Source organism: Lissotriton helveticus, chromosome 6 (genome assembly GCF_964261635.1).
Source record: "Lissotriton helveticus chromosome 6, aLisHel1.1, whole genome shotgun sequence".
NCBI classification, from domain to species: domain Eukaryota; kingdom Metazoa; phylum Chordata; class Amphibia; order Caudata; family Salamandridae; genus Lissotriton; species Lissotriton helveticus.
In genome coordinates this window covers 1291973665-1291986307 of record NC_136067.1, presented here as the reverse complement: position 1 = coordinate 1291986307, position 12643 = coordinate 1291973665, and positions in this window count along the sequence as shown.

The window sequence follows — 12643 nt, the reverse complement described above, 5'->3', positions numbered from 1 at the left end:
TGGTGCCTGGAATCTCCACATATGCCATTTTCCACTGCTTCAGGGAGGGCTCCAAAATCCCCTAACACCCGCTTGGTTTTGCTGTGTCTTCGAGACTCTTTAGGTAAGCTACTTACTGGCCCCTTTACACATCATTAGAGCCCCAACCCTAGTAGCGTCTGCAATCCGCTGCTAGCCAGCCGCCATGTTCTCCCCACCTTGAAATCTACTTACATGTGCTGCACTATGAAAGCATGGAGTAGATATCTTGCCTCTAGAGTTTCTTGGGGCTCAGAGCACTACATACCGTGTTCACAGTTGATCAGCTGTGGTTATCAAACTTCAGCCAGGAGAGAGTGGTCTTTGGGAAGGAACACACATAATAAGCTGGGCTAGCTTCTCTCATCTCCATATCAACTCTCAGTATAAGAGTGGATGCTAGAGCAGTCTGCCAGTGCCCCTCTTAATAAACTGGTGCAAAGGCCTCTTGAATTCAGTGGTTAGTGGGAGTTTACGACATTCCCAGCTTGGAAGTCTGAGTTATGACATTACTGAATACGCATAGATTGCATTATTTTAGGGATTTTGTCATATGTGGATAAACAGGGGCGAAGCTTAATCAGTGAGATTTGGGGGAGTGAAGTGTACATTTCCAGACTAATAAAAAGGTATGCCAAAGAGTGGGGGGAAGACCAAGGTTTAGGATACAGTGTTACCACTAGGAACAAGTTCAATACTGATTTGCTGTAGGTGGGCCCCTGGTTAAGTCCCTGATATAAAAAAAATAATACCAAGTGTAAAACTTTTAGTCAAACAAAGACCAAAAAGCATAGGAGACCCAACTCTCAAGCCAAAAATGCATTTATTGGGGGGGGGCGTCACACCCAAAACATCCCCACTGAATCTACGCCCCTGTGGACAAACGAGATAAAGTTAAGTAAAATCCATGCTCATCAAAGAAGGAAAGATAAAACTTCATATCGGAACTAATTCAACTAATAGAATCAGCATAAATGAATATATGTATAATAGCCTAAAATGTTGCATAAAGCTTTGCACAAATATTTTTCCTTAAAGCTATGCATTTTCAAGCAGTATAGAAAAACATTATATTACAATAAAATATATTATCATAACAATTAGGAAGAGATGTGGTTTGATAACTAAGTAGACCAGTTATGATAATGAAGTGAGCCAAATGTAAAATAATGCGGGGTGGTAAAAATTGAAGAAAAATGGAAAATAGTCTGATAATAGCTCTCTTTTCAGGGGACTCAGGCCACTGTCTCTTGTATTCGGAGTTGGATTCTGTTCATTTTCTTCAGTCAGATTGTAGGACAAGCAACTATTCTTGTCGATTGAAGATGTTGCCAATAATGCTTCTGGTATTACTGCATTAAAGTATACAAAACAGTGATGGATGGAATGCTTGAATTAATTTCAGTCGCTCGTAATTACTCCGGGCCACATTACTCAGGGTCCATTGTTATTTTTCACACCATGCCATCTCAGTTTGAACCCAGCCATATACAGATCAGTCTTGACTAATCTCCAGTGAGAACAGTCCAGCCCTGACTGCTAGGCCTGGGCCTTCCTGAACCAGAACACAAGCAACCCAGGACCAATGTCACCTACGTTAGGGCTCATCAGCCAGGAATAGCTCGGTTCCAGGGACACAGTATGCATGGGACCCACGTCTTGACATACCTGTCCCACTTATAGCGACACACGGAAGTATGCAAAAAAGATGGATAGAAGGCTTGAATTCATGTCAACCACTGTTAACTATCGGGCCTCCTCACAGTCCATCATTATTTTTCACACCATGCCACCTCAGTTTGGACCCTGCCATATGCAAATCCATCCTAACCATGCTCCAATAGGAATGGCCATTCACATTCAAAGTCATGGCAGTCTATAATTTGGACATCCCTGGGACCCTCATAAGGAGGCTTCTGTTGCTCTACAATGTGAGGGAGTATGCACCTGGTGTAAGCAAAGTGTGTTAAAGCTGTGAACTCTGGTGTCAAAGGGTTAGCAGTGACAGTAAGTGTATGAGTTTGCAGGCTGGGGGCACTGCGGGCTAGAGCTCGGTCTAGCTTTCTTTTGACCAGTCTTCCCCAATAAGAAAGGTGCCATGGATCCTGCTCTGAGTAAAAGGGGCCTGCTAAATGGAGTGTGGGTAAGTGGGGGCAGAAGTAGGTGTCTCAGCAATGCGATCTGGGCATGTCGGAGGGTATAAGGTCATTAGGGGTGGGTGAAGGGGTCAAACTAAGCAAATCTTTACTTTCAGTGCTACCTATTGTGTCCTGCGGCATCTGCCCAACCCCATCCTGGCAGGTAGTGAATAATGGACCATATAGTGAGGTCCCGAAGGATGTCTTGGCAATGGGACATGTGATCAGAGCAATATGATTGATAGGCTTTATTTCGATATAAAAATACCATAAAAGCTTGTACAACAAATACAAAATACAGCATAAATAGCAATCACATTCTGAATGCACACAAAAGTTTAAAACAGAAAAAGAAATATTTAAAACAGTTAAAACCGAATTAAATTGACAGAGAAAGCCTTCTTGCACGAATCAACCAAGACCATTTTAAAAATGTTGACACAGCACAAACGATCACAGTGGATGCGTCGGACATTAAAATACGCATCGCCACTATGTGCTGACGGGTTCCTAAGAGTCTACATAAGGGTTTTAACCAACGGCTCCTGGGTGCATGATAGTCCGGGCATTCAAAAAGAGTGTGGGCTACCGACTCTACTCGGGTGGGACAAGACGCACAGAACGGGGAAGATTGGTAAGGCAGTTTCCAGCGGGCAACTACTTCACCTACTGGGAGAGTCCCCGCTCGAAACTTGAAGTACAAAGTGCGGTCAAAAGGGGTGGAAATAATGTCTAAATATGGTTCATAGGCCACCACATCTTTGATCCTCACAAAAGCTACAGTGGAGTTGCAATGACGTGAATCTAAATGTAGTTTGGCGGAGACCCAGTTCCAGTACAGCTTTTTGATCGTAGCTTTGGGTGGGGCGGTTCTCAATGCCCATGCGTCTAGTAACCCTATCTCCACTAATAGCCATTTGACATCCCTCAGCCATTTGATCCTGGACCAGCCTGCCATAGCCATAACCTCTGATAGCGCTTCCGCATAGGAGGCTAGTTCGGGCACTCGCCACAGCCGTGCCCAAAGGAGCAGGGGGCGAAGTAGCGCTTGGTCCTTGATAGATCTGCAACCTAGATCCAGTAGCACTGGTACTGTTGGTGTGCTCCATGGGAGAGCCATCAGGTCTTTCAAAAATTTGCTCTCCGATTTAGCTAGTACGTCCAGGTTGCAGGTGCCCCACAGCTCTGCCCCATATAGGGCGGCGCTGACCCCTCTGGCTTTATATATTTCCACAACTGGGGCTATAGGTTTACTTGTTGAGGAGCGTTGTTAATTAAGTAAAGTGCCTCCCACCCTTTTATGGCCCAGGAGCATTTTTTGGATATGCAGGTTCCAGGTGAGGGAATCATTAAGGCGAATACCCAGGTAATCAAACTCGGAAACCCTCTCCAGTGGCTCGGAATTCAGAGCCGGAGGTCGACCGAGTTTCTTCAGGGGATTCATAACCAAGAACTTAGTTTTATCGGTATTGATTACCAACCCCCTCAACAAACAAAACTCGTGGAAACTGTTCAAAAGGCTCTGAAGACCCATAGGAGACTTTGAGATAAGAAGAGTATCATCTGCAAAAAGCAGTGTTGGGATCCGTTTGCCCGCCAGGGATGGAGCGTCCGAGGGATTTCTTAGCAGATGTTCAACCACACCGTTTACATAAAGAGAAAACAGGGTGGGGGCTAACACGCATCCCTGACGGACGCCCCTTCCCACAGGGATCCTGTTGGTTTTTTCACCCTGCGCACCCCAGCGAACCTGCGCAAATTGCCAGCATGTAATTTTACCAAAAGAGAAAGAATATACGTGGGCAACCCCAAATCTAGCAGAACCTTCCATAGCTCCTCCCTAGGAACCAGGTCGAAGGCAGTCTTTAGGTCTATAAAGGCCAAATATAGACTGCCCCCGCCCAGCACCACCACCTTCCAGTGTAAGAGAGCCAATCTGAAGGCCTGCTTAATGGTCCCAGTGCCAGAGCGGAATCCAGCTTGGAGGTCCGACAGGATGTTGTTGTCGTCCATCCACTGGAGCACCCTTCTCAGAATCACCTTCCCTGCCACTTTTTGGGAAGAGTCAATAAGACTTATTGGCCTGTAGTTGGCAGGGTTGTCCCGACACCCCTTCTTGAATATCGGGACAACCTCTGCCCCCTTCCAGTATTCGGGTACGGGCGCACCTTAGCTAATGGCACTTAACAGTGATGACACTAACTTCCCCCACTCCTTGGGATTTGCCCGTAATAGGTCACCCGGTATCCCATCAGGGCCTGCTGCTTTCAAGGGCACCAATGTCTTAATTACATCCTCCACCTCTCTAACAGTAAAGGGAGCATACTCTGATCCCCCTGGGCAAGCAGCCAGTGAGAGGGTAGTATGAGTAGTTGACTCAATAGAGGTATAGAGAGACGAGAAGTGGTTGAACCAGCTCTGGGCAGGGATGTTACACGTTATAAAGGTGCTGACTGGCCTGTCCCTAGATCTTATAAGGTTCCAGAAGCTTCTAGCATCCCTATCCAAGCTTGCTTTCCTGAGATCCGCCCAGAACCTGTCCTCCCATTCTCTCTTGGCTGCAAACATAGTCTGCGAATAGTCTTTCCTTGCCAGTCTTATGGCAGCCAAGGATTTACTCTTAACAGCACCAATCAGGGAGTTTTTCTTCACCCTACATTTTTTCGTGTACCAACCATGTGAGTTCAACCTATTCTCACTCTTATCGATTCGAGAGGCCTTACTTGGAAGATGGAAAAGTTCACTCAAAGCCTTGGTGGTAACACAAAAAAGCGTTGAGACTTCCTCGGCTGGGGAATCATTAAATCCAATTTGGACTGGGCAGTATCTAAAAGTGCCGCAATGGATAACACTTTACTTTTCATCCATAATGAGCTTCCTCCATTTTAGGCGTCTACCTCAGTTGGAAGGATATACTTCCTGATGGGCAGACGCCAAATGGGACGTAAGCACCCCCGAATTCCCCATCCACAGAGAACGGAGAGCAAGAGAAAGGGGATTGTGATCACTCTCGACTGAAGGGAGTACCTCCATGTCCTGCAGATAACCCCAGAGTTTTACATCAAGGAGGATATAGTCTATCCTGGACGTATGGTCCACCCTGTTGTAAGTATGGGCTCCAGATGGATCCGAGATCGTCCTTCCATTCGCAGCCCTAAGGCCGAATTCTATGTTTAGGGAATAAATTTGGACCGCCACTTGAGACCACCTTCTAATGGGAGGTAAAGTTAAAACAGGTATTCCTCTCCTAGTATCTTCATCAACAGTCCCCAGAGTGTCCTCCAATCCAAGGGGCTCAAACGTACAGTTAAAGTCCCATGCGACCAGGACATGAGAACTATTAGTGCCCTGCCTAAGCAAGGATTCCAGCTCTGTCACTATGGGTGAATGTGAACCTCACTTCGTACCCCTAGCATAGATATTAAAAATATCTAGGGTCAGCCCTCTCCTGGGTCCCTTAAGTGATATGCTCAGGAGATCGAATGAGTTTGACACTTGCTGAGTAACTTGGCAGCCAAGTGAAATGGCGACCCATATGAGAAGGCCTCCTGAGGGGCGGCCCTTCCCGGAAAGGGGTGGTACTGCTGGTCGAAAAAAAGATGAGTAACCTACCTTGTGGCAAGGCTCCCTACTCCAAGTTTCTTGGAAAATGCAAATAGAGTAGCCTTCCACAAGGGTATTCCATTCCGGTACAGCCAGCTTCCTCAAAATACCCGCAACGTTCCAGCTGAGAATCCTTATATCTGGATCCGCCACAGCAGGCTCGCTGTGAGGTACGAGGCTGGGGACCCGCTCCCCAACAGGGAGTATACTAGGTGCACTTTCTCCTTGCTTGATCCCAACACCCAAATTAGCACCCTGTGCTTGGGGACTGCATAGGACTAAAGAGGGTGTCAGACTGATATTAAGAGTCTCCAAGACATAGGGCTCCGTCCGAGATCTCGAACCCGGGGACAGGGGAACCCCCCCGGGGAAAGTATCGTATCACTATCCTGGCATCCTCCCATATGACCCCAGCCATGCAGCTGGCTGGTAAGGCATAGGGAAGCAGTCATTCCCGGGGAGGGTAAAATTGTACCTCCCTCTTCCATCCAAATTAATACCATAATGATTGCCAACTGATCTCGGGTAGAAGTAGGTCAGATCTACTACTCCAATGCCGGCACCACCGATCCCTAGGTTCTGATTGCAAATTATCTGGGGAACCCTAACATCCTTAAAGTTAACCAACACACAGTCTCCCTCAAAGCGCTTATGCCCATAACCCACCCACCCTACCCTTCTAACACCCAGGATCAACCCATCTAATTCCCTGGGCAGGGGTCTATTTATCCTTAACCAGTGCATAGTTTTGTTTTTTAACGTCTGGTAGGATTCTGGCTGCCCAGCCATCAAGGGTGGTACGTTAATGAGAATAGCAACGTAGGGGTAACAGTCTGGGACAGATTCATAGGTGGTATTCTGGGGGCCTCTTTGGGCAGAAGTGCATCGGGCTGAATAATAGAGGAATAGAGCTGGTTCTTCTAGAATGGGCTAGCTCAGGACCTTTACCAGTTCCAGAGTTTCTTAAATTAGCATAGCCATTTTTGCCAGTAGCCTCGGAGCCTACGGGCTTCTTGGCATGGGTATTAGTAGCGCTTGGAGGATCTGGATATTTAATTATGTTCTTTGTGGCCAGCCCAGGGTTCCGATCGCCCCCATTGGCGGTGACAGCAGGTACAGCTAGGGCCTCTACCGCTGGCACCCCTTTGACTGTTCGATTTACATTAGATAAATCCTGTGGGGTAACAGAGGTCGCCCTAGCAGCAAATTCCCCCCTGAGTCGTCGCCCCAATCTTGGAGTGTAATTTAATTAAAGATTTGGTAGAAAAAAAGTTATCCAGTGTCGCTTGCTCATAGCTGTCCAGCCGCTCCGCCAGCCTTTTGACTCTCTCTACGACCGGAGTCAGTAGAGATTTCATCATTTTCTCTATCTGGGCAATTAGGGGGATCTCGAGGGGTGTGAGCTCGGCAGAAACCGTAGTCAGAATATCACATGGTTTGGCTGGTAACACGCCGAGGGGCAACCCCCTGTGTCACCCTGAGAACAACCTGCGCCCAGCCATGCGGTCTTTTGAATCGCTCCCACCCTAGTACCAAGTTTCCTAATTTTCCTATAGGGTTTAAGATGACAATCTTTGCGTGGACTAGCGATTCTTTTCCTTTTAGTGTGGATAATTCTGGCTACTGCGTGTGATAACAACACTGGTGGAGGAGGGGATTCCCCATGGCTAGAAATGATATTAGAGGTAGGCATGAGGGCTGGGACGTTAGTAGACCTCACAGCCAAGGTTTCATCTTCAATAGGTGGGACTGAGTCTAACGTGCGCTCCACCCTGTCAGAGCTAAGCATCAGGGCAGTTGCCAATGGCTTATCCAGGAGTGGGCAAGCATTCGACACAGAATCAATTGCCCGTGCTGGGGAAAGGGCTGGCACCGGAAAACCCAAGGACGGCTGCTTCTCTAAGGGATGTTTGAGTAGTTCAACGGATAGCCGGCGCTCAGCACGTCTCTCAGCTAGGGCTAGGGCAATTTCTCTGTCTATCTCACGGGTAGCCCTGGAAAAATATTTGTCTAAAGGACCTAGGATTGCAACCCCTACCGTAAAAGGTAAGGGATTAGGTGAGTGCGTAGACATGTTTAAGCCAGCTAACTATGGTGAAGAGAGTCGTATTCGCAATATACCACAGCGCAGGGACTCACGTCAATATGATTTACTTATAATAGGTCTCAAAAGGGTAACAACTCACTGTATCAAGGATGAGACAATGTCCGGTAGTTCTGAACTAAATGTCAGAGGGTAGGCCCAGCCCAGCCTCCTGCAGCCCCTGATGGCCACAGATGGCTCCGCCCTTGTCCCGGGCTTCTCCCGGGACGCTCCTGCGCGCTCCCGCGCAGCGGTATGTTCTGCTTACTATAAAGGAAGGAAGGAAGAGTGGTCAGGGGGCGGGGCAGGCAGGCAGGGAGAGCGGACCAGGTGGTGTTAATTGGTCATATAGGGACTCCTGGGAGACGAAGTCCCTGTATTAACGCTCGCAGCCCTGTTGCCGATTGTACCCTCGCCTTTCCCGAGCACAGCGCCTCAGCGCTAGTCCAAGTGCAGGCTATTACAGTGTCCTGGAACCACGAAGCGGGACCCGCGAAGCGGGTCCGGCGAGCAGTGGGCAGGTCCTCGGGCAAGAAACAACAGGCGATGATCCACTTCCGCTAATCCTCCTCTCCATTCACAGTCAATATCAAAGAGTGTCCCTCGGTCGCTCCAAACGCGGCAGGTTTTGTTCCTTCGTGGTCAGGGGACGGGGCAGGTAGGCAGGGAGAGTGGACCAGGTGGTGTTAATTGGTCATACAGGGACTCCTGGGAGACGAAGTCCCTGTATTAACGCTCGCAGCCCTGTTGCCGATTGTACCCTCGCCTTTCCCGAGCACAGCGCCTCAGCGCTAGTCCAAGTGCAGGCTATTACAGTGTCCTGGAACCACGAAGCGGGACCCGCAAAGTGGGTCCGGTGAGCAGTGGACAGGTCCTCGGGCAAGAAACAACAGGCGATGATCCACTTCAGCTAATCCTCCTCTCCATTCACAGGCAATATCAAAGAGTGTCCCCAATTATATGAATATGATAGCATGCCAGCAGCGGCCTCAGACTTCCAGCGCCGCCCAGGGCATTGCAGTGTAACCCGGGGCGAAGGTCGCCCTCTGTAATAATGCTGATAATAATCAGAGCAATATAGACCTCGGGTCGAGGGCGGTGGGCTGAGGGGACCTTTACAGAGATGAAGAGGCTTGATGGGGAGGCAGGGATCAAGAAGCAGAGTGGGTTTTCAGCAGCCAGACCCCATCCACCCACAGCGCGGGATGTAGAGGTAACAATGACAAAGGGTTCTCTGTTATAGCACATGGCACCCCCTTTTGCAGGCAGGGGCCCTATGTGGTGCAGTCATAATGCCCTGCCCCCGTCTTTGTGCTTCAACCTGAAGTGTAGGGCCTGGAAGTTTTTAAGTTTTGTATTATTAGTGACTGAGAAGTCTACAGAGAAAGGTATACTGGGACCTTCCTACAGGATAGAAACTGCCTGTTTCCTCATCGCTTGGAAAATCAGCCTGGTGTGCTAACGGTATAGAGCACAAGATATAATTAGGCAAGGTGCATCCGATGAGAGAAGTCTGTAGGCACAAACCCGGTGTACTCTCTGCAGTTCCAGGGGTTGCAAGCAGGAGATATGAAGATGCTGAGGGATCAGGGTCATTAAGAAGTGTTGGATATTGTCTTCTTCTGCACCCCCGGGTATCCTGAAAATTTAGAAGTTGTTTCTTATTAACCTGCCCTCGAGTTTCATCAATTTTTCTCTGAGAAAGTCAATATCTCAGACACAGTCCAGTGAACATTCATAGGTGAATTCTACTGCACCTAGCCTCCGGTTCACTTGATCTAATCTTGTGTGGAATGATGTCATAACGTGCCTCATGGATTTCATTCAAAGGTTATGTCTGACATTTAAGTGGCCATGCTGAAAAGGTGGACCCAATGATTGAAATCTCTGCAAGGAGAGTTTCCATCATATGGTTGCATAGACGGTGCCTTCTTTCTCAACTTGGAGCACTGGACTGCCTCTGGAAATAGAATGTGACAAGGCGCAAACTTGGGGGCAACATGTAGGTTCAAGGGGCTCAGCTACTATTACCTCTAAGCTGGTTGTGCCAATTTATACTGACAGACAGTGTGGATTTTGTGTGGTCTACGATTTCGAACAATTGGGGATTCATGACTTTTTCTAGTGCCAGGATCCGTATTGGAACATACACTTTGGAACTGTTGACAGCATTGCAGCTTCCTACATAGATTTGAGTGGTAACTTACCATTTAGCTGGAAACAATATGATTACATTGGACAGTCGCTTCGCAGATGAAGTAGCACCATATTACCCTCTTGAATGTGTGACAATCCATTCAAAAGAAGAATAACAAGAACAAGAAAACAATATGAAACTGTTAATGACACTGTTAAGGACAATGCAAATGAAAATGCAAACTGTTTCTTGTTAAACACAATCTAGACCACCACAAGGCTCAACAGCTTGAAAAGAAGAGTTGTAAAAAAGCACATTGTTCAAAGAATTGAAATGAGGTGTGGGTAACAGCTAACAATAAATATGTATTGCTCAATGCAATGTAGGCACATATGTGCAGGTTGATCCACCCTCCTACCCATGTGGGTCTGGATGGCATGATTATATTCTTTAACGAATATTGGTATAACACACACTTTAGAAATCTGGATTAAAACTGTGTCAGTATTGTGTTACCGGACAGAAAAGGAATGCAGCGGGAAATCGCTAGTGGCTAGGACCTACGTAGGAGAGTCAGAGGGTCTTTTCGCAAGGGTTCAGATTGACTTTGGTGAGATACCTGTTTACAATATCCTCAGCTACATTCTTGTAATTGTTTACCAATTTTCCAGGTGGTTTTAGACCTACCCAACTAGGATACGCAACAGTGTGACAGTGGCCAAACTATAATTGAGGGAGCTGGTCCCTAGATTCAGCATACTAGCTTCTCTAGAGACAGATAAAAGGAGTCCCTTTAACCCGTTGCGTGCTCGCGTCCGCTGTTGGCTGACGCGAGCACTACCTCCGGGGGTGCTACGCACGACCAACGGCCGACGCAACCCCGCCTACTGCGTGGAATGCCCACACCGCGGCGGAATGTCTGCCGCGGTAAACGGGTTAAGAGCGAGATCATGCAGTTATTGAGGCAAACGTTACCAATTGTGCAAACATTCTACTGTAGTTATGAACCGGAAGCATTAGGAGATATAAAGCGAGTCATTGGCACTCTGAAATGTAAGTTGGCAAAGGGGTGTGCCTTGACATCATTGAAATGGCCAGATGCACTTCTGCTTTTGCTTATGTCTCAGAAGTACACCGGATAAGAAGACCTGAGTTGTTGATGGGAAGGGCAATTAGCATCCCTTCAGTCCCTTCAGCTATCTATAAGTGATGAAATTGTGTTGGATTACTGCAAAGTTCTGGCTGATGTCATATGCTCTATCTCTTATAAGTTAAACTTGCCAACATCATCAACAAAAGAAGAACTATGCCACACTCTCTAGAGTCAGAGTCAAAAATACTTTATATGGCCAATAAAAGCCATAAAAGCAGACAGTCAAAAACATATTAAAACATTTTTTAAATTCAGTACATTGAAAGAAAGATATTGCACATATCCATTAAGAGAGGCCCTATCATACAAGTATTACTAGTATTAGTCACTTAACAAATAGAGTTAAAACTCATTACAGGGAATCTTGCGGCAAATACCAAAATAGACATAAAATGTCTGCAAATAAAATACAGTAGTGACGAGTGATTAATAAAGGACAACTTAATTACACATTGAGAAGCGCTAGTTGGTACATTAAAATGCTGTGGCCATATTTAAATGAATGCTGCATAACTACTGCTTGGACATCTTCCTGAGTCTTAAGGCCCCTGACAGGAAACTTGCAACCCGATGCACACAATGGGAGAGGAAAGCATTTGTAAAAATAATACTGCTGGCCTTACTTGAACAAAAGTAGCATTTCTATGTAATGGCAGTGTGAACTTTTTGCGCAGGGGGACGTGGAATACACAAAAAAGATAACATACAAGGTATCCTGCTCAGAAAATTTGTCACAAGGACATGGCTTTAGGGCACCAGGCATCAAGTAACCCTGGGGAAGGCTAATAACCAGGGTACCAGGTTCAGCCGAAATCTGGTTAAAACAAAGTGTGTCGCGCATTGGAGACCAGTGACAAAGAAGGCTGTATCTGTGAGCACAAACTCAAAGTAAAATACCTTCTCACTGAGGGCTTGGCTAATTCCATATCCTCCCTATTCACCTGCTGCTTAGCCAAAAAACTTATGTTAACTATCCCTGATGGCTGCTGGACCTAAGGGTCTAGGGTTCATATACATGTCAGGGCAGCCCAATAACTTCATTTGCTCTGTAATGTATTTTAACGAGGGAATGTGTAGGGCCCCCTCGTGGGTAGTACAGCCCACTATAAAAAGCTGGTTGAAAGTGGTGGTTAGGCTCGACCAGATTCCCAGCCAGCGTATCGGGGCACAGCAGCAATAGGGTCAGAAATTTACCCAGACCAAGCTCTCCATGCAAAATAAAGGCTAGGGTGCTAGAGGGGACGGCTAGAAGGCCACGCATTAATTTATTTCCAACCCCCTGAATGTCACTCACATCCTTGTAGCCCCAGATATCAAAACCGTATGTGGCCGTAATAATGCATTTTGTCTTTATACACCTTGAGCAGGGCGGGTACGGGTTCGACCCCAGCCTATTAGCAAAGTCCCACGTGGCCCCTACTGCGCTTGCCAGAACATTCTTTAAGCCACACTCTCCAGCCTGGTGATTGAGGAGTCATGAAAATACACGTTTGTAAGTCTAGTCTGGAACC